The sequence below is a fragment of the Artemia sp. Qi Xiang Cuo genome, chromosome 11 (genome assembly GCF_049724085.1).
Source record: "Artemia sp. Qi Xiang Cuo chromosome 11, ASM4972408v1, whole genome shotgun sequence".
Classification (NCBI taxonomy): Eukaryota; Metazoa; Arthropoda; class Branchiopoda; order Anostraca; family Artemiidae; genus Artemia; species Artemia sp. Qi Xiang Cuo.
The window spans coordinates 57,559,193-57,581,612 of record NC_142804.1 but is presented as its reverse complement, the minus strand read 5'-3'; the positions used below and the strand labels follow the sequence as shown (position 1 = coordinate 57,581,612).

Genomic DNA, 22,420 nt, shown 5'->3' with positions numbered 1-22,420 from the left:
TTTTTGCCAATGGAGCCAATCAAAGCAAAATTTAGTCTGCAAATGTAAGTAATCCATTCTTTTGAATAAAAAGCAATGATTTTTTTTTTAACATGATATATTTTTTTCAACTTTTTTTTTACATGTCTTCGAATGAAATGAAACATACTTAAATTCAGTAGTGTTTTGTCGTGGTTTACCTTGTCACAGTTACATTCTCTTGATTTTTCAAAGTTCATTTTGGATTTCTTTCATTGAAATGCAAGAGTTGGAATATTTCAGTAGTGTTTTGTTGTGCTTTACCCTGTCACAGTTACATTGTCTTGATTTTTCAAAGTTCATTTTGGATTTCTTTCCTTGAAATGCAAGAGTTGGAATATTTAAGTAGTGTTTTGTCATGGTTTACCTTGTCAAAGTTAAATTCTCTTGATTTTCCAAAGTTCGTTTTGGATTTTTACATTCTCTTGATTTTTCAAAGTTCATTTTGAATTTCTTTCATTGAAATCCAAGAGTTGGATTATTTCAGTAGTGTCTTGTCGTGGTTTACCATGTCACAGTTACATTCTCTTAATTTTTCAAAGTTCATTTTGAATTTCATTCGTTGAAATGCAAGAGTTGGAATATTTCAGGAGTGTCTTGTTGTGCTTTACCTTGTCACAGTTACATTCTCTTGATTTTTTGAAGTTCATTTTGAATTTCTTTCGTGAAATGCAAGAGTTGGAATATTTCAGTAGTGTTTAGTCGTGGTTTACCATGTCACAGTTACATTCTCTTGATTTTTCACAGTTCATTTTGAATTTCTTTCGTTGAAATGCAAGAGTTGGAATATTTCAGTAGTGTTTTGTCGTGGTTTACCTTGTCACAGTTAAATTCTCTTGATTTTTCAAAGTTCATTTTGGAATTATTTCTTTGAAATGCAAGAGTTGGAATATTTCAATAGTGTTTTGTCGTGGTTTGCCTTGTCACAGTTACATTCTCTTGATTTTTCAAAGTTCATTTTTGGATTTCTTTCATTGAAATGCAAGAGTTGGAATATTTCAGTAGTGTTTTGTTATGGTTTACCTTGTCACAGGTACATTCTCTTCATTTTTCAAAGTTCATTTTGGATTTCTTTCCTTGAAATGCAAGAGTTGGAATATTTCAGTAGTGTTTTGTCATGGTTTACCTTGTCACAGTTACATTCTCTTGATTTATCAAAGTTCATTTTGGATTTTTACATTCTCTTGATTTTTCAATGTTCATTTTGAATTTCTTTCATGAAATGCAAGAGTTGGAATATTTCAGTAGTGTTTTGTCGTGGTTTACCATGTCACAGTTACATTCTCCTGATTTTTCAAAGTTCATTTTGAATTTCTTTCGTGAAATGATAGAGTTGTAATATTTCAATAGTGTTTTATCGTGGTTTACCTTGTCACATTTACATTCTCTTGTTTTTTCAAAGCTCATTTTGGATTTCTTTCCTTGAAATGCAAGAGTTGGAATATTTCAGTAGTTTTTGTCGTGGTTTCCCTTGTCATAGTTAATACTAAACTAACATAACCACAAAATTCCACATTATTGCACAGAAATACCAAAACCATAGGTTAGGTTAGCCTACGTACGCACGCGTACGTAGGCTAACCTAACCTAACCTATGGTTTTGGTATTTCTGTGCAATAATGTGGAATTTTGTGGTAATTTTAGTTTAGTATTGTCATCAATATCTATTATCTCCCTCCTTGACACCTAGCTCTTTACGCTAAAGTTCAAATTCTGTCCGTTCCGTCTCCTTGGAAAAAATAGGTAAAATTTTTCCCTGAAAATTTCACCCCTGGAAAACCCCTCTCCTCATGTAAAATTAATCCCCGTAGAAAATCCTTCCACTCTGTCAAAAATAAAAAATTCCACATTTTTGCTGATAGGAGCTTGAAGGATTGTCTTTAATAATAGAACGACACACTCATTTTCTAATTAACAATTTGATGAGAAAATCTAAGACTAAGGAGCTAAAATTTAAGTTAAAAGTTAGCTTACGTCTCTGGAAAAAATCGGTATAATTTCTCCTGAAAATTTCACCCTGGAAACCCCCCTGCTCATGTAAAATTAATCTCTGTACAAAATCCTTCCACTCTGTTAAAAATGCAACCCCCCTCCACATATAAAATTAATCCTATAGATAAAAAAAGCAGTCAGGCAGACAAACGGCTCTAGTGTGAGGGACAAGCAAAAAAAGATTTGTCTATTTAAGGTCCCTTAATCTATTCTAAAGATGCTTCAGATACCATAATAAGAAAAACGACTACTTGTAACTAAAATAAATACTTTAAAATATATTTGAAGAATTATTATACATATTACCTAACTGTATATATTCTAATGATGCTTCAGATACTAGAATAAATGGAAATTAAAACCACTCTACTTGCAAAAATAAATAAATAAATAAAATAATGCGAAGAAATTTTTGTATGTGTGGGTTGGTGTTTACAAGTCCAAGTGTTTTATTTGTTGGTTTGTATATCTAAAGTGCCTGTCATTCTCTGTTTGTATGTCTGAATCTATTTGTTTGTATGTCTGGGCTGGTGTTTGCAAGTCCAAGTGTTTTTCTTTGTTGGTTTGTATGTCTAACGTGCCTGTCTGACGTTTTTCTAAACGCTATGTCTAACGTTTCTCTGTTTCTATATCTGAATCTATTTGTTTGTATGTGTGGGTTGGTGTTTGCAAGTCCAAGTGTTTGTCATTGTTGATTTATATGTCTAATGTGCCTGTCATTCTCTGTTTGTATATCTGAATCTATTTGTTTGTATGTATGGGCTGGTGTTTGCAAGTCCAAGTGCTTTTCTTTGTTGGTTTGTATGTCTAAAGTGCCTGTCTTTCTCTGTTTGTATGTGTGAATCTATTTGTTTGTATGTCTGGGTTGGTGTTTGCAAGTCCAAGTGTTTGTCTATGTTGGTTTGTATGTCTAAAGTGCCTGTCTTTCTCTGATTTTATGTCTGAATCTATTTGTTTGTGTGTCTGGGTTGGTGTTTGCTAGTCCAAATGTTGGTCTTTGGTGTTTTGTATGTCTATAGTATTTGTCTTTATCTGTTTGTATGTCTGGGTTGGTGTTTGCGATTCCAAATGTTTGTCTTTGTTCGTTTGTATGTCTAAAGTGAATGTCTTTCTCTGCTTGTATGTCTGAATCTACAGTAGCCTGTCTACAAGTAGCCTGTCTTTCTCTGTTTGTATGTCTGAATCTATTTGTTTGTATGTCTGGGTTGGTGTTTGCAAGTCCAAGTGTTTTTCTATGTTGGTTTGTATGTCTAAAGTGCCTGTCTTTCTCTGTTTGTATGTCTGAATCTATTTTTTTGTATGTCCGGGTTGGTCTTTGCTAGTCCAACTGTTGGTCTTTGTTGGTTTGTATGTTTAAAGTGTCTGTCTTTCTCTGTTTGTATGTCTGGGTTGGGGTTTGCGATTCAAAGTGTTTGTGTTTGTTCGTTTTTTTGTCTAATGTTCCTGTATTTCTCTGCTTGTTTGTCTGAATCTATTTTTTTGTATGTGTGGGTGGGTGTTTGAATATAATAATTGTAAATAAACACCACTCTACTTGCAAAAATGAATAAATAAATAAAATAATGCGAAGAATTTTTTGTATGTGTGGGTTGGTGTTTACAAGTCCAAGTGTTTTATTTGTTGGTTTGTATATCTAGAGTGCCTGTCATTCTCTGTTTGTATGTCTGAATCTATTTGTTTGTATGTCTGGGCTGGTGTTTGCAAGTCTAAGTGTTTTTCTTTGTTGGTTTGTATGTCTAACGTGCCTGTCTTTCTCTGTTTGTATGTCTGAATTTATTAGTTTGTATGTCTGGGTTGGTGTTTGCATGTCCAAGTGTTTGTCTTTGTTGGTTTGTATGTCTAAAGTGCCTGTGTTTCTCTGTTTGCATGTCTGAATCTATTTGTTTGTATGTCTTGGTTGGTGTTTGCAAGTCCAAGTGTTTGTCTTTGTTGGTATGTATGTCTAACGTGCCTGTCTTTCTCTGCTTGTATGTCTGAATCTATTTGTTTGTATGTCTGGGTTGCTGTTTTCAAGTTCAAGTGTTTGTCTTTGTTGGTTTGTATGTCTAAAGTGCCTGTCTTTATCTGTTTGTATGTCTGAATCTGTTTGTTTGTATGTCTGGGTTGGTGTTTGCAAGTCCTAGTGTTTGTCTTTGTTGGTTTGTATGTCTAAAGTGCCTGTCTTTCTCTGTTTTTATGTCTGAATCTATTTGTATGTATGTGTGGGTTGGTGTTTGCAAGTCCAAGTGTTTGTCTTTGTTGGTTTGTATGTCTAAAGTGCCTGTGTTTCTCTGTTTGTATGTCTGAATCTATTTGTTTTTATGTCTGGGTTGGTGTTTGCAAGTCAAACTGTTTGTCTTTGTTGGTTTGTATGTCTTAAGTGTCTGTCTTTCGCTGTTTTTATGTCTGGGCTGGTATTTGCATGTCCAAGTGTTTGTCTTTGTTGGTTTGTATGTATAAAATACTTGTCTTTCTCTGTTTGTAAGTCTGAATCTATTTGTTTGTATGTCTGGGTTGGTGTTTGCAAGTCCAAGTGTTTGTCTTTGTTGGTTTGTATGTCCATTGTGCCTGTCTTTCTCTGTTTGTATGTCTGAATCTGTTTGTCTGGGTTGGTGTTTGCAAGTCCTAGTGTTTGTCTTTGTTGGTTAGTATGTCTAAAGTGCCTGTCTTTCTCTGTTTGTATGTCTGAATCTATTTGTTTGTATGTCTGGGTTGGTGTTTGCAAGTCCAAGTGTTTGTCTATGTTCGTTTGTATGTCTAAAGTGCCTGTCTTTCTCTGTTTGTATGTCTGAATGTATCTGATTGTATTTCTGGGTTGGTGTTTGCAAGTCCAACTGTTTGTCGTTGTTGGTTTGTATGTTTAAAGTGTCTGTCTTTCTCTGTTTGTATGTCTGGGTTGGTGTTTGCAAGTCCAAGTGTTTGTCTTTGTTGGTTTGTATGTCTAAAGTGCCTGTCTTTCTCTGTTTGTATGTCTGAATCTATTTGTTTGTATGTCTTGGTTGGTGTTTGCAATTCCAAGTGTTTGTTTTTGTTGCTTGTATGTTTAAAGTGCCTGTCTTTCTCTTTTTGTATGTCTGAATCTATTTGTTCGAATGTCTGGGTTGGTGTTTGCAAGTACAATTGTTTGTCTTTGTTGGTTTATATGTCTAAAGTACCTGTCTTTCTCTGTTTGTATGTCTGAATCTATTTTTTTGTATGTGTTGGTTGGTGTTTGCAAGTCCAAGGTTTTGTCATTGTTGGTTTGTATGTCTAAACTGCCTCTTTCTCTGTTTATATGTCTGAATCTATTTGTTTTTATGTCTGGGTTGGTGTTTGCAAGTCCGAGTGCTTGTCATTGTTGGTTTGTATGTCTAAAGTGCCTGTCTTTCTCTGTTTGTATGTCTGAATCTATTTTTTTGTATGTCTGGGTCGGTGTTTGCAAGTCCAAGTGTTTGTCTTTGTTGGTTTGTATGTCTAAAGTGCCTGTATTTCTCTGTTTGTATGTCTGAATCTATTTGTCTGTATGTCTGGGCTGGTGTTTGAAAGTCCAAGTGTTTGTCTTTGTTGGTTTGTATGTCTAAAGTGCCTGTCTTTCTCTGTCTGTATGTCTGAATCTATTTGTTCGTATGTCTGGGTTGGTGTTTGCAAGTCCAAGTGTTTGTCTTTGTTGGTTTGTATGTCTAAAGTACCTGTCTTTCTCTGTTTCTATCTCTGAATCTATTTGTTTGTATGTGTGGGTTGGTGTTTGCAAGTCCAAGTGTTTGTCATTGTTGGTTTGTATATCTAAAGTGCCTGTCTTTCTCTGTTTGTATATCTGAATCTATTTGTTTGTATGTCTGGGTTGGTGTTTGCAAGTCCAAGTGCTTTTCATTGTTGGTTTGTATGTCTAAAGTGTCTGTCTTTCTCTGTTTGTATGTTTAAATCTATTTGTTGTATGTCTGGGTTGGTGTTTGCAAGTTCAAGTGTTTGTATATGTTGGTTTGTATGTCTAAAGTGCCTGTCTTTCTCTGTTTGTATGTCTGAATCTATTTGTTTGTATGTCTGGGTTGGTCTTTACAAGTCCAAGTGTTTGTCTTTGTTGGTTTGTATATCAAAAGTGTCTGTCTTTCTCTGTTTGTATGTCTGGGTTTGTGTTTGCAAGTCCAAGTGTTTGTCTTTGTTGGTTTGTATGTCTAAAGTGCCTGTCTTTCTCTGATTGTATATCTGAATCTACAGTAGCCTGTCTACAAGTAGCCTGTCTTTCTCTGTTTGTATGTCTGAATCTATTTGTTTGTATGTCTGGGTTGGTGTTTGCAAGTCCAAGTGTTTTTCTATGTTGGTTTGTATGTCTAAAGTACCTATCTTTCTCTGTTTGTATGTCTGAATCTATTTTTTTGTATGTCTGGGTTGGTGTTTGCAAGTCCAACTGTTTGTCTTTGTTGTTTTGTATGTCTATAGTGTCTGTCTTTCTCTGTTTGTATGTCTGGGTTGGTGTTTCCAAGTCAAAGTGTTTGTCTTTTTTGGTTTTTTTGTCTAAAGTGCCTGTATTTCTCTGCTTTTTTGTCTTAATCTTTTTTTTTGTATGTGTGGGTTGGTGTTTGAATAGAATAAATGTAAATTAAAACCACTCTACTTGCAAAAATGAATAAATAAATAAAATAATGCGAAGAATTTTTTGTATGTGTGGGTTGGTGTTTACAAGTCCAAGTGTTTTATTTGTTGGTTTGTATATCTAGAGTGCCTGTCATTCTCTGTTTGTATGTCTGAATCTATTTGTTTGTATGTCTGGGCCGGTGTTTGCAAGTCCAAGTGTTTGTCTTTGTTGGTTTGTATGTCTAACGTGCCTGTCTTTCTCTGTTTGTATGTCTGAATTTATTAGTTCGTATGTCTGGGTTGGTGTTTGCATGTCCAAGTGTTTGTCTTTGTTGGTTTGTATGTCTAAAGTGCCTGTGTTTCTCTGTTTGCATGTCTGAATCTATTTGTTTGTATGTCTGGGTTGGTGTTTGCAAGTCCAAGTGTTTGTCTTTGTTGGTATGTATGTCTAAAGTGCCTGTCTTTCTCTGCTTGTATGTCTGAATCTATTTGTTTGTATGTCTGGGTTGGTGTTTTCAAGTTCAAGTGATTGTCTATGTTGGTTTGTATGTCTAAAGTGCCTGTCTTTCTCTGTTTGTATGTCTGAATCTGTTTGTGTGTATGTCTGGGTTGGTGTTTGCAAGTCCAAGTGTTTGTCTTTGTTGGTTAGTATGTCTAAAGTGACTGTCTTTCTCTGTTTCTATGTCTGAATCTATTTGTATGTATGTCTGGGTTGGTGTTTGCAAGTCCAAGTGTTTGTCTTTGTTGGTTTGTATTTCTACAGTGCCTGTGTTTTTCTGATTGTATGTCTAATTCTATTTTTTGTTTTGTATGTGTTGTTCTTTGCAAGTCGAAATGGTTGTATTTGTTGTTTAGTATGTCTAAAGTGACTGTCTTTCTCTGTTTATGTGTCTGGGTTGGTGTTTGCAATTCCAAGTGTTTGTCTTTGTTGGTTTGTATGTCTAAAATACCTGTGTTTCTCTGCTTGTATGTCTGAATCTATTTGTTTGTATGTCTGGGTTGGTGTTTGCAAGTCCAAGTGTTTGTCTTTGTTGGTTTGTATGTCCATTGTGCCTGTCTTTCTCTGTTTGTATGTCTGAATCTGTTTGTTTGTATGTCTGGGTTGGTGTTTGCAAGTCCCAGTGTTTGTCTTTGTTGGTTAGTATGTATAAATTGCCTGTCTTTCTATGATTGTATGTCTGAATCTATTTGTTTGTATGTCTGGGTTGGTGTTTGCAAGTCTAAGTGTTTGTCTATGTTCGTTTGTATGTCTAAAGTGCCTGTCTTTCTCTGTTTGTATGTCTGAATGTATCTGATTGTATTTCTGGGTTGGTGTTTGCAAGTCCAACTGTTTGTCGTTGTTGGTTTGTATGTTTAAAGTGTCTGTATTTCTCTGTTTGTATGTCTGGGTTGGTGTTTGCAAGTCCAAGTATTTGTCTTTGTTGGTTTGTATGTCTAAAGTGCCTGTCTTTCTCTGTTTATATGTCTGAATCTATTTGTTTGTATGTCTTGGTTGGTGTTTGCAAGTCCAAGTATTTGTATTTGTTGCTTGTATGTTTAAAGTGCCTGTCTTTCTCTGTTTGTATGTCTGAATCTATTTGTTCGAATGTCTGGGTTGGTGTTTGCAAGTACAATTGTTTGTCTTTGTTGGTTTATATGTCTAAAGTTCCTGTCTTTCTCTGTTTGTATGTCTGAATCTATTTGTTTGTATGTGTTGGTTGGTGTTTGCAAGTCCAAGGTTTTGTCATTGTTGGTTTGTATGTCTAAACTGCCTCTTTCTCTGTTTATATGTCTGAATCTATTTGTTTTTATGTCTGGGTTGGTGTTTGCAAGTCCGAGTGCTTGTCATTGTTAGTTTGTATGTCTAAAGTGCCTTTATTTCTCTGTTTCTTTGTCTGAATCTATTTGTTTTGTATGTCTGGCTTGGTGCTTCCAAGCCCAAGAGTTTGTATTTGTTTTTTTGTATGTCTAAAGTACATGTTTTTCTCTATTTGTATGTTTGAATCTATTTGTCTGTATGTCTGGGCTGGTGTTTGAAAGTCCAAGTGTTTGTCTTTGTTGGTTTGTATTTCTAAAGTGCCTGTCTTTCTCTGTTTGTATGTCTGAATCTATTTGTTTGTATGTCTGGGTTGGTGTTTGCAAGTCCCAGTGTTTTTCTTGGTTGGTTTGTATGTCTAAAGTACCTGTCTTTCTCTGTTTCTATGTCTGAATCTATTTGTTTGTATGTGTGGGTTGGTGTTTGCAAGTCCAAGTGTTTGTCATTGTTGGTTTGTATGTCTAAAGTGCCTGTCTTTCTCTGTTTGTATGTCTGAATCTATTTGTTTGTATGTCTGGGTTGGTGTTTGCAAGTCCAAGTGCTTTTCATTGTTGGTTTGTATGTCTAAAATGCCATTCATTCTATGTTTATATGTCTGAATCTTTTTGTTTGTGTGTCCGGGTTGGTATTTGCGAGTCCAAGTATTTGTCTTTACTGGTTTGTGTGTCTAAAGTGCCTGTCTTTTTCTGTTTGTATGTCTGAAACAATTTGTTTGTATGTCTCGGTTGGTGTCTGCAAATCCAAGTGTTTGTCTTTGTTGGTTTGTATGTCTAAAGTGCCTGTCTTTCTCTGTTTGTATGTCTGAATCTATTTGTTTGTATGTGAGGGTTGGTGTTTGCAAGTCCAAGTGTTTGTTAGTCTGTATGTCTAAAGTGCCATTGTATGTCTGTCTTTCTCTGTTTGTATGTCTGAATCTAATTGTTTGTTTGTCTGGGTTGGTGTTTGCAAGTCCAAGTGTTTGTCTTTGTTGGTTTGTATGTCTAAAGTGCCTGTCATTCTCTGTTTGTATGTCTGAATCTATTTGTTTGTATGTCGAGGTTGGTGTTTGCAATTTCAAGTGTTTGTCTCTGTTGGTTTGTATATCTAAAGTTTCTGTCCTTCTCTGTTTGTATGTCTGGGCTGGTGTTTGCGAGTCCAAGTGTTTGTCTTTGCTTGTTTGTATGTCCAAAGTACCTGTCTTTCTCTTTTTGTATGTCTGAATCTATTTGTTTGTATGTGTGGGTTGGTGTTTGCAAGTCCAATTGTTTGTCTTTGTTGGTTTGTATGTCTAAAATGTCTGTCTTTCTCTGTTAGTATGTCTGAATCTATTTGTTCGTATGTCTGGGTTGGTTTTTACAAGTCTAAGTGTTTGTCTTTGTTGGTATGTATGTCTAAAGTACCTGTCTTTCTCTGTTTGTATATCTGAATCTATTTGTTTGTATGTTTGGGTTGGTGCTTGCATATCCAAGTTTTTGTCATTGTATGTTTGTATGTCTAAAGTGCCTGTCTTTCTCTGTTTGTATGTCGGAATCTATTTGTTTGTATGTCTGGGTTGGTGTTTGTAAGTCCAACTGTTTGTCTTTGTTGGTTTGTATGTATAAAGTGCCTGTCTTTCTCTGTTTGAATGTCTGATTCTATTTGTTTGTATGTCTGGGATGGTGTTTGCAAGTTCAAGTGTTTGTCTTTGTTGTTTTGTATGTCTAAGTGCCTTTCTTTATCTGTTTGTATGTCTGAATCTATTTGTTTGTATTTTTGGGTTGGTGTTTGTCATTTTTGGTTTGTGTGTCTAAAGTGTATGTCATTCTCTGTTTGTATGTGTGAATCTATTTGTTTGTATGTCAGGGTTGGTGTTTGCAAGTCCAAGTGTTTGTCATTGTTGGTTTGTATGTCTAAATTGCCTGTCTTTCTCTGTTTGTATGTCTGAATCTATTTGTTTGTATGTCAGGGTTGGTGTTTGCAAGTCCAAGTGTTTGTCATTGTTGGTTTGTATGTCTAAAATGCCTGTCTTTCTCTGTTTGTATGTCTGAATCTATTTGTTTGTATGTCTGGGTTGGTGTTTGCAAGTCAAAGTGTTTGTATTTGTTGCTTGTATGTCTAAAGTGCCTGTCTTTCTCTGTTTGTATGTCTGAATCTATTTGTTTGTATGTGTTGGTTGGTGTTTGCAAGTCCAAGGGTTTGTCTTTGTTGGTTTGTATGTCTCGAGTTTCTGTCTTTCTCTGTTTGTATGTCTGGGTTGGTGTTTGCAAGTTCAACTGTTTGTCTTTGTTGGTTTGTATGTCCAAAGTGCCTGTCTTTCTCTATTTCTATGTCTGAATCTATTTGTTTGTATGTCTGGTTTGGTGTTTGCAAGTCCAAGTGTTTGTCTTTGTTGGTATGTATGTTGAAAGTACCTGTCTTTCTCTGTTTTTATGTCTGAATCTATTTGTTTGAATGTATGGGTTGATGTTTGCGATTCCAAGTTGGTTTGTATATCTAAAGTTTCTGTCCTTCTCTGTTTGTATGTCTGGGTTGGTGTTTGCAAGTCCAAGTGTTTGTCTTTGTTTGTTTGTATGTCCAAAAAGCCTGTCTTTCTCTATTTTTATGTCAGAATCTATTTGTTTGTATGTCTGGGTTGGTGTTTGCAAGTCCAAGTGTTTGTCTTTGTTGGTTTGTATGTCTAAAATGTCTGTTTTTCTCTGTTAGTATGTCTGAATCTATTTTTTCGTATGTCTGGGTTGGTTTTTACAAGTCTAAGTGTTTGTCTTTGTTGGTATGTATGTCTAAAGTACCTGTCTTTCTCTGTTTGTATATCTGAATCTATTTGTTTGTATGTTTGGGTTGGTGTTTGCAAATCCAAGTTTTTGTCATTGTATGTTTGTATGTCTAAAGTGCCTGTCTTTCTCTGTTTGTATGTCTGAATCTATTTGTTTGTATGTCTGTGTTGGTGTTTGCAAGTCCAAGGGCTTGTCATTGTTGGTTTGTATGTCTAAAGTGCCTTTCTTTCTCTGTTTGTATGTCTGAATCTATTTGTTTGTATGTCTAGGTTGGTGTTTTCAAATCCAAGTGATTGTCTTTTTTGGTTTTTATGTCTAAAGTGCTTGTCTTTTTCTGTTTTAATGTCTGAGTCTATTTCTTTGTATATCTGGGTTGGTGTTTGCAAGTTCAAGTGGGAGTCTTTGTTGGTTTGTAAGTCTAAGTGCCTGTCTTTCTCTGTTTTTATTTCTGAATCTATTTGTTTCTATGTCTGGGATGGTGTTTGCAAGTCCAAGTGTTTGTCATTGTTGGTTTGTAGGTCTAAAGTGCCTGTCTTTCTCTGTTTGTATGTCTGAATCTATTTGTTTGTATGTATGGGTTGGTGTTTGCAAGTCTAAGTGTTTGTCTTTGTTGGCTTGTATGTCTAAAGTGCCTGTCATTTTCTCTGTTTGTATGTCAGAATCTATTTGTTTGTATGTGTGGGTTGGTGTTTGCAAGTCCAAGTGTTTGTCTTTGTTGGTTTGTATGTCTAAAGTGTCTGTCTTTCTCTGTTTGTATGTCTGGGTTGGTGTTTGCAAGTCCAAGTGTTTGTCTTTGTTGGTTTGTATGTCTAAAGTGCCAGTCTTTATCCGATGTATCTGACATCGGATTTATCTGATTTTATCCGATTTTATCCGTTGTATCTGACAATTTTATCCGATGTATCTGACAAAGGTTGTTGATAAAAAAAAATTCACTCTGACACTTAGATTTTGTCAATTTTATCCGATGTATCCGAGAAATGGATGTTGACATAGAATTTAATCACTCTAAAACTTAGATTTTTTCAATTTTATCCGACATATCCGGCAAAGGATGCTGATAAAGCATTTATTAACTCTGATACTTAGATTTTATCAATTTTATCCTATGTAGCCGAGAAAAGGATTATGATATAGAATTTGATCACTCTGAGACTTAGATTTTGTCAATTTTATCCGATGCATCTGACAAAATAGGTTGATAAGAAATAATTTATTCACTCTAACACTTAGATTTTGTAAATTTTATCCTATGTACCCGAGAAATGGATTTTAGTATAGAATATAATCACTCTGATACTTAGATTTTGTCAATTTTATCCAAAATGTCTGAGAAAGAATGCTGATAAAGCATTTATTCATCCTGATACTTAGATTACTTCAATTTTATCCAATATTTATGAAAAAGGCTAAGGATAAAAAAAATTATTCCCTCTGACACTTATATTATGTCAATTTTATCCTATGTATCCGAGAAAAGGATGTTGATATAGAATTTAATCACTCTGATACTTCGATTTTATCAATTTTATCCTGAAATATCCGACAAAAGCTGTTGATAAAGAAATTTTTCATTCTGATACTTATATTTTCTCTATGTTAAACTATCTATCCGACATATGATGCATTCGAATTCCATTTCTTACATCCCCGATGCTTCAATAGACCTTCTAAACGTTTGATATGCTAACATACTCTAAAAATAATGAACACATAACAATATAATGCATAATATATTTTTAATGAAATAGTGTCATGTAGGAAATTAATACAAAAAAATATATTATTATACATTAATAATATCAATGAACAACTTTAGACATTTTGAATCTGTTTCATAAAATAGTTCAATATGTTCTCTCCTGATTTTGAAGTTATTTTCTTCTCTTAGTACGTAATCAGTAGAATAATCATTACTCCATTTTGAGTCATACACAATTTTTATTGGTGTTTCACCGACAGGTTCAATATGCGTTTCGTCTTTGATATTATTTGTTTCATTGACTGTTTGATCAATGATGGTAGTAACGTTTGCTGACACTTTGTTTTTCATCGATTCATCTTTATATTCCTTAGTGATATTTTCTGCTAATGCCTTTTTATTTTTCCGGCAATTTCACTGTCTATTACAACATTATTTTTACACAGATAGCAGTTTTTGCACGTAGACAAGATATGGTTTATGATAATAGTAGAAGATTAGACTTTTCTTTTTTTGACCTTATGTTGAAGGCTAATATCCGAAAGCTGACGATAGGATGTATCAGTAGGTAATGTGTTACCTGCAAGTGGTAGCCAGTAGTAGCAAGGAGCTGTCCTCTATCATCAACGATTATTTTTATGTTGGCATTCTCTTTGAGTGCAATCATCTCCGGAGATCTCAATCTCACATATCCACCAACATAAGAGTTGAACTTTTTTGGTACTCAAAAGGAATTTAATTTCTTACTGTCATGACAATGCACGCATATGTTTCCGATAGTGCTAACACTTGTAGTTGTTTCATAGTTCAAATACTTCTCGTTGTCAGCATTCAATGCTACAATAACACAATCATGTGAACACACTTTCTTAAAATACTTCATCTTCACTTTTTTAATGATATGAGTTATGTGTTTATACTTTCACTGCGTATAAAATACTGATTTAATACACACAGTAAACTAAGTAGTGTCGATAAGCCGCCATAGAGTACCAGTGGGAAAGCCGCGTCGTGTCTCTGAGCAAGCATAGAGTACGATTGGTAGAGCCGTAGGCATATTTTACGTCATTTCAAGATACGTAAAAAAAGTTGAATAATTTCTAAGTGCATAAAAAAATTCAGTCCAAAAAAAGTGCTACTACAAAGATTATTTTTCTAATAGTAAAAGTCATAACTAACATATCTATACCATTCTCATTTTGAATTTGGAAAATATTAAATGCGTTTTGTTTTTTTTTAAGTAGGTTTCTCCTCATTCTAAGACGCGTAAAAAAAAGTTGAAAAAAATATACCATGTTAAAAAAAATAAACAATAAAAAGTTAATAAAAACAATAAAAAAAAGCAAAGAAAAAAAATTGGGGGAGGGGCCAAAAAAAATGGGCGAGTGGCCCCTGGGAAGTTGGGGATAGGGGCCTTCGTAGGTTGAGATCCTTGGTGGTTAGGGTCATTGATGATTGCGATCCATGATGCTTCAAACCTATAATCACCTCACTACTTGATTTCTAAGGATTTCTAAGGATTGTTCTGAATTTCTTTATTAAATTCTTTTCTTGGCACTTACATCTCTATTAGTATCAACTTTTTAGTATACTATAATGTTAGAGCATATTTTATATTGACAACACTGTTCAAACGGTACTTGTGTATTATACGGACACATCCGAGAAGTTAAGTTAGTTCAAGTCACAATGTCATCTTTTCATCGTTAATCGTTACCGTAGATTGATGCCCATGACGTGTTTCCAAATCTATAATAAATTGCCTATGAAATAGCAACCCCTTCAGTCTTACCTTAACTGGTTCACTTTAACCCTTTTTTACCATCTTCATAGAGTCCAATTCAAAATGTTATCTACCTCTGTTTCGCCCCTATAATTCAATCACCAATTAAGATCATTCATATCTTTTAAGTTGCCAGTATAATATCTTTTTCGCAAATAAAGTTATTTTTACGCAAATAGTATAATTTGCAACTTAAAACAATTCTAACTATAGTATTCCATTCCTCATTCTTTAATTACCCGTGACATATTCTTAACCAATGGAATACCTTTTTCGCGAACTGAGTTATATTTACACAAAATGATATAACTTTCAACTTAAAATAATTATGACTGTAGCATTCTAATTCTTTAATTACCACCAACGCATTCCTAAGCAAATCAACAATTTTTTGATATCTAACACCATATGCCATCAATTCTGGACAAAATGAAAGGTACCTTCAGGCTAGATGTTATTACTGTTTTTACGAAGTTTAATTTGGCTGTTGAACCTAGAAGTAATTACCCTTTTCAAAAACATTAGTTCTTCTATTAATGAACCCGTGAAATTATACAAATATTCTAGTATAATTTCCTATACATCTCTGATTGCCCCAGAAAATGGGTGTTGGCTCGGAAACCAGTCTAGTTGTATTGCACAATCTCGTCCCTGGTTCCAAATATAACGTTTTTGCTCGCTTTATAGGTCCATAATATAGAGGGATTGGTCGCTTTATATCATCTATCGTCAAATCAGCATATAACTTACTACTTATGAAAGGGGTTTGCCCTCATCAACGTCTCGCTCTTTACGCTAAAATTTTTTATTATTTTAAAAAGTAGAGTTGTGAAAAAGATTTAAAGTTTAGCGTAAAGAGCGGGGACAGTCCCTTTCATATACGGAATAATTCTGTTCGTTTTAAGTTTTAATGTTGTTTCTTACGTAACTGAAAATACGATTACTTTCAGTTAAAAAAAACTTTTTTTATATTTAATTTCTGAACGTTTTTCAACTAATTTGGGTTCAATTTTGGCCCACCGTACATGAAAAATTAAAACCCAATTTGTATATTCGAATAGGCAGATTTATTCCGAATAAAAAGGGTAGCCTCCTCCTCAATACCTTGCTCTTTACGCTAAAGTTGTTAGCACTTAAAAAAAGTTACATATTTTAATTAAACGGACCCTGTGTTTCAATTTCAGTAAACAGTCAAAGTTTAACGTAAAGAGTAAGGCATTGAGGAGGGGGCAATCCTTCATATATGGCATAATGTTTGTCCGTTTTTAAAATAATACCGGTAAGTCTGTTTCCCCCTCTATGAAATATTCCCCTCCCCTCACGGAAAACTCCTCCATGGAAATTTAATCCACTTAAAGTTCATCCCCATTGAAATTCCCCTCGGACAGTTCCTTCCTCACTGAGAATCCCCCCCCCCCTCTCTGTAAAATTCCTTGTGGACGATTAACACTGAAAAATTTTCCTTAGCATTTCTTTCAATGGAATAAGACTTTAACCTCTAATCGATTCCTCGATTACTCCAGAAATGCCCCCCCCCCGGAACATTTCCATATAAAAAATTTGGCAAACAGAATGTAAGACAATTAAAAAGAATTTCGTGCAGTACTTCGGTCAAAACCCCCCAGTGTAACATTTCCCCTAGAATATTCTCTCCCCCGAAATTTCCCTTCCCAAGGAAAATTATCCCCTTAGAAATCAACACCAAGCACAACTTCCCCTCCCAGAAAAAAATGGCTGTATTCTTCCCAATAACAAATACGATTTGTAAGCAATGGGCAAAGTTCACAACTTACAGCCCTTCCCCATGGGACTGTGTGGGGTTATTTTACACCTAAGGACATAGTTATTAAAATTTTCAACTATGCTGAACAAATTGGCTATCTCAAAATTCTGATCCAGTGACATTGGAAAAAATGAGCGTGGAAGGGGTCTAGCCTCCCTCCAATTTTTGGTCACTTAAAAAGGCCACTAAAAGTTTTTATTTCCGTTTAAATGAGCCCTTTTGCGATATTCTAGGACCATTGGGTTGATATGATCATCCATGGGAAAAAAAACAAAACAAATAAACACGCATCCGTGATCTTTCTTCTGGATAAAAGAAATACAAAATTCCACATTTTTGCATATAGGAGAACAGTAGGAACCTATATTGACATTTGACAAATACATCCATATATGGGCATTGCAGAGATTTAATGTCCTTGGCAAAAGCCTGGACGAGATTTAATTTCCTTTGTAAAAACTTAGGATGAGATATAATTTCCTTGGTAAAAGTGTTATTTCTAGACCAATCAGATGCCTAGAATCCCAGGGCGAACAAGACCACACCTCTTTCTAGACCTGTTTGATGGTTATATTGTTTGAATGATATATTGTTTGATGGTTTGTTATTGTTTCATGCTTCTGTTTGTTGATGGTTACATGGATTGATGGTTATATTGTTTGATGATTATATGGTTTGCTGTCGTTTCATAGTTCTGTTTTGTTTGTTGATGGTTATATGGTTTGATAATGTTTCTTAGTTCTGTTCTGTTTGTTGATGGTTATATGTGTTGATGATGTTTCTTAGTTCTGTTCTTTTTGTTAATGATAATATGGTTGGATGATGCTTCTTAGTTTTGATCTGTTTGATGATGGTTTTATATTTTGATGATAATTCTTAATTCTGTTCTGTTTTTTGATGTTTGTATGGCTTGATTATGTTTCTGAATTTTGTTCTGTTTGCTGATGGTTATATGGTTTGATTATGTTTCATAGTTCGCTTCCGTTTGTTGATGGGAATATTGTTTGATTAGGTATCTTAGTTCTGTTCTGTATGGTGATAGTTGAATTTTTCGAGGATTTTTCATAATTCTGATCTGTTTTTTGATGGTTCTATGTTTTTATGATTTTTCTTGGTTCTTTTCTGTTTGATCATGGTTATATGGTTTGATGATGTTTCCTAGTTCTTTTCTGTTTGTTGATGGTTATATTATTTGATGATGTTTCTTAGTTCTGTTCTTTTTGTTGATAGTTATATTCTTTGATGATGTTTCTTAGTTTTTTTCTGTTTGTTGATGGTTATAAGGTTTGATGATATTTCTTAATTCTGTTCTGTTGTTCTGTTTTTTGATCGGTATATGGTTTGCTAATGTTTCATAGCTCTGTTCTGTTTGTTGATCCTTCTATAGTTTGATTAGTTATATTTTCTCGGTTCTTTTTGTTGATGTTTGAAAGTTTTGATGAGTTTTCATATTTATGTTCTGTTTGTTAATGGTTGTATGGTTTGATGATGTTCCTTAGTTCTGTTCTGTTTGTTGATGCTTATATGGTTTGTTGATGTTTCTTAGTTCTGTTCTGTTTGTTGATGGTTATATGGTTTATTGATGTTTCTTAGTTCTGTAAGTACGCTCCCCCCTTCCAGCCCAATCCCTCAAGCTCCCCTCCAACCCTCCTTCTACAACCCCCTCACCCTCCCTCCAACTTTTTGGACCCACGCCCCCCCCCCATTTTTTTTTTTAGTTTTTTTAAGTTTTTTTTTACATCTCTTAGAATGACATGAAACATACTCAAAACATAAGAAAATCACATTTAATTGGAATAAGCAAACACCCGTCCAGATACACAGGCAAAAATAATGAGAGAGACAAAATCACATACAAATACGTAGATTCAGACACACAAACCGAGAAAGATATCTCTTACTCTTTTTGCCTATGTGTCTGGGCAGGTGTTTGCTTATTCAAAAGCATGTCGTTCTCAGTTTGTGCGTCTGAATCTACGTATTTGTATGTGTTTTTATCTCTCTCACTTTTTTTGCCTGTTTATCTGGGAGAGTGTTTTTTTAATCCAATACATGTCTTTATCGGTTTGTGTGTTTGAATCTACGTATTTGTATGTGTTTTGTCTCTCTCACTCTTTTTGCCTGTGTGTCTGGGTGGGTGTTTGCTTTTTCCAATGCATGTCTTTCTCGGTTTGCGTGACTGAATCTACGTATTTGTATGTTTTTTTGTCTCTCTCACTCTTTTTGCCTGTGTGTCTGGGCGGGTGTTTGCTTATTCAAATGCATGTCTTTCTCGGTTTGTGGGACTGAATCTACGCATTTGTATGTGTTTTTGACTCTCTCACTCTTTTTACCTGTGTGTCTGGGCGGGTGTTAGCTTCTTCCAATGCATGTGCATGCTTCTTCCAAAAAACTTTTTTATTTATTTAATTTCTGAACGTTTTTGAATTAATGCAGCTTTGATTTTGGCTCACCGTACATGAATAATTAAAACGAAATTTGCATATTAAATTTACTTTTTTGGCTAAATGGCTTTCTCGAAATTTTATTCTGACCTAACTTACGAATTAACTTACGTGACGAACTTCTATATTCGTATGTTTTATTACGTATATTAGGGAGCTTGCCCCGAACTCGATACCTTGCTCTTTACGCTAAAGTTCGATTCTTTTTTCGAATCACAAACCTCTGAATCACAAAGGCTGGTTAATTAGAATAGATAACTTTTTTGAAACTACTAAAAATAACTTTAGCGAAAAGGGGAGGTATTGACTAGGGGGCAAACCTCCTCATATCCTTCCCCCTTCATATGCCTCATATCATCATAATTTCTGCTTTGTTTTAAGTTTTAATGTTGCTCCTTACTTTCAGTTGAAAAAAACAGTTTTTTTTTGTTATTTAATTTCTTGTCGTTTTTTAAATAATGCTGGGAAATCCGGCGCCCCTTCATAGAAATGTCCCTTCCCCCAGAGAAACATCCTCCATGGAAGGATCCTCCTCTTTAACCTCCTCTTCCAACACCCCTACCCCATAAGAAAAAACCCTCCTGAAACGCCTTTATACTTCCCATTAATCAATACTATATGTAAACCATGGGCAATGTTCATAACTGCCAGCCCTTTCCTCGGAAACTTTGAGGGATTAACTCATTCTTAAAGATATATTTATTAGATCTTGACTATGCTGAACAAAATGGATATCTCAAAATTTTGATTGGGTGACTTTGGGGAAAAAATGAGCGTGGGAGGGGGCCAAGTTGCCCAACAATTTTTTTTGTCACTTAAAAAGGGCACTAGAACTTTTAATTTTCGTTCGAATGAGCCCTCTTACGATATTCTAGGACTACTGGATTGATGCGATCACCCCTGGGAAAATAAAAAAACAACAAATAAACACGCATCCGTGATCTTTCTTCTGACAAAAAAAATCAAAATTCTACATTTTGCAGATAGGAGCTTGAAACTTCCGCAGAAGGGTTTTCTGATACGCTGTATCCGATGGTGTGATTTTCATGAAAGTTCTATGTTGTTTTGGGGGTGTTTACCCCTTTTTTTGAAATTAAGGCAAATTTTCTCAGGCGCGTACATTTTGATGGGTAAAACTAAACTTAACGAAACTGATACATTTGAAATCAGCATAAGAATATGATTATATTGATGTATCTATGGGTATCAAAATTCTGGTTTTTAGAGTGTCGATTACTATTAATCCGGGTCGCTCCTTACTTACAGTTCGTTACCACGAACTGTTTAATACTCACAGTAAGTATTAAGCACTATTATGTAAGTATCAGTGTAAGTAAGTAACCGCCAACCAAGACATGTAATTTATTTAAATAAAGTTAAAATTTCCCTGTTTTAAAGATGTCTGAAAGTTCTGTTGATTCTTTCCGATTTTTCCCTATTAGTCTAAGGGAAAATCAAGTCTCTCTGTTGAAAGGAGCCCTCACTTATATGAGCCAAAGCTGAGGTTGGATCATAACTAGATCACTTTAATTAATTTCGTTAAAATTGAGCTGCTTTCACTATTAAGATTATCTTCACTTTCTGTTATTGTCTTAAGATAAAAAGACGTAGATGGGAATCAAATCCCTTTTCAATCCCTTTTTCTTCTTGTTCAGTTACCGTTGCTTTATAAAGTTAGTTCTGAGCCAAAGAAAGAAAGTAGGGAGTTTTGCCCTTCATTGGTTTTAATAGCCTATTAGAACCAATTAAAATGATACAAATTATAGCTTTATTAACGTTATAAAACACATCAAAGTTGAGAGCTGGACTGGTTCTTACGGAACTGGTTAAAGAACCGAAAGTGTGGCCATCTTACATCGCTGAGCCTAATGACATGCTGATTCTGAATTTATAATTTAATTAATACGTAGCAGCCTAGCTTTCCCGATCCTGGGACCGCATGTGCACTCTTCCACCTGATGGAGGGGGATTAACCAAGCGGTTAAAAAGTAAAATTGGCTCGCCTTCCCAAGTCCTCAATATGACATTTTACTACAAGCGATAACAAAGAAAAGACATTACACGATTAAATTAAAAACATTGCAGAATACATAAATAAACAATGTACACGCATCAAGCAAATATAAATTAAGTAGTGGAGTGAGCTTTTACTGAGGCTGTCAGCGATGAGTTTGTGCAGACAATAGTAGTGTACTGTAAACATTTTGGGTGGGTGATGGTTAGGTTTAAAAAGGTTGGATTCTTTGTCGTTAATATTATAGTGCTTCAGAACCGTATCCAGGGGGGGGCGAGCTACCCCGTTTGAACCTCCCCCCTCCGAAATGTTTGTCTGACTAGTAAAAACGTAACAAAAACGGATATAAACAAATTTTGTATGGCTTTTTTGAGTTTTTTGTGTCACCCCCCCCCCCTCCGAAATTTCTTTTTATTAAAATCCCATCCGAAAACAATCCTGGGTACGGCCTTGTAGAGCATATCCCTCTTTTACTAACTTCAAATCCAGTCATTCAGCTGCATGTGATTTGAAAATGACGTCTTACCAAATCAAAAAGTACACCCTTTAATTTATCATTGTTGAAACCTTATTCATGAAAATCGCAATTCCCCTCATTGAACCAAAAAAAAATCAAAAAACAATTTTTGCATGAGCAGCAGTAATATATCCTCGTTATTTTTTTTTCATCGCTATTGAGGCACTGAAACATCATATAGAGGTGTTCAGGGATTCATAAGAAATAAATCTTATATCTTATCGTTTTGTAATATGCCTAAACTCGATAAGGCCGTCATAAAGTGCCGCATAGTACGCTTAAAAGCGCAATTTGGGTGCAATTTTTGGAATGGAAAGGCTTGTTTGGACACATGGACATCATGCAGAGCCAATTATGCGCTCATCTATAAACTAAATTTTGTATTTAATTACTGTTTATAAACTTGACTTTATAAGGCAATCATAAAGTGACACATGGCACAAAAAATGTCGCTTTGGGGTGTCTTTTTTTAAAATAAAAAATAACAAAAAATATTGTTAGCCATTAAAAAAATTCGGGGGATAAATTTTCCTCCACCCCTGCAGAAATTCTCTATGGAAAATCTCCCTGCAAATTTTCTTTACATTTGAATTAGCAACAGTATTTTTAATTTAAAGTATTTGAAAAGAAATGTCTGAATTATTAAGTTACTTGTTTAGCATCGTTTGATTGAGAATGTCCAGAAAATTTGAACAATTCTTGGCAGCATTATGGTAGGAACCTTATATCAATTAAGACCTACCAGGTATGCCAATCGGATGGGAAAAAATTAACACTTGAGTTTGAAAATTACTTTCCCTCTCGTATTTTTGCTAAAAGAAAAAGTCTAGAAAAATAGCACAAAAGTTGTTTTGTGTTAATCAGGGTATGGGAGGAATGTATTTCCAGAAGGGAGGAGTCTGAACATATTTTCTATGTCTAAAATTCCTTTCACCAAGAGAAGCTTGGTCTCCTAGTGCTACATATTAAAACTGATAACAGTGCATACAGAGTATGGCAAGTCATTTTTTGATGATTTCTTTTCATGTTTTTCAATGAAAAAAAGTCTGGTTTCCAATGATTTCTTGTTTGTAGGTGATTCCACGTCTGTCCTATTTGCAGATGTAGAGG

The 22,420-nt window shown here is 34.7% G+C and overlaps 1 protein-coding gene across 1 annotated transcript in view; it reads right to left on the bottom strand.

The window, feature by feature from the left end:
- Positions 1-22,420, bottom strand: part of LOC148947169 (uncharacterized) — a 90,969-nt gene that overhangs the window by 27,148 nt on the left and 41,401 nt on the right. The gene's annotated exons all lie outside the window — the stretch shown is intronic.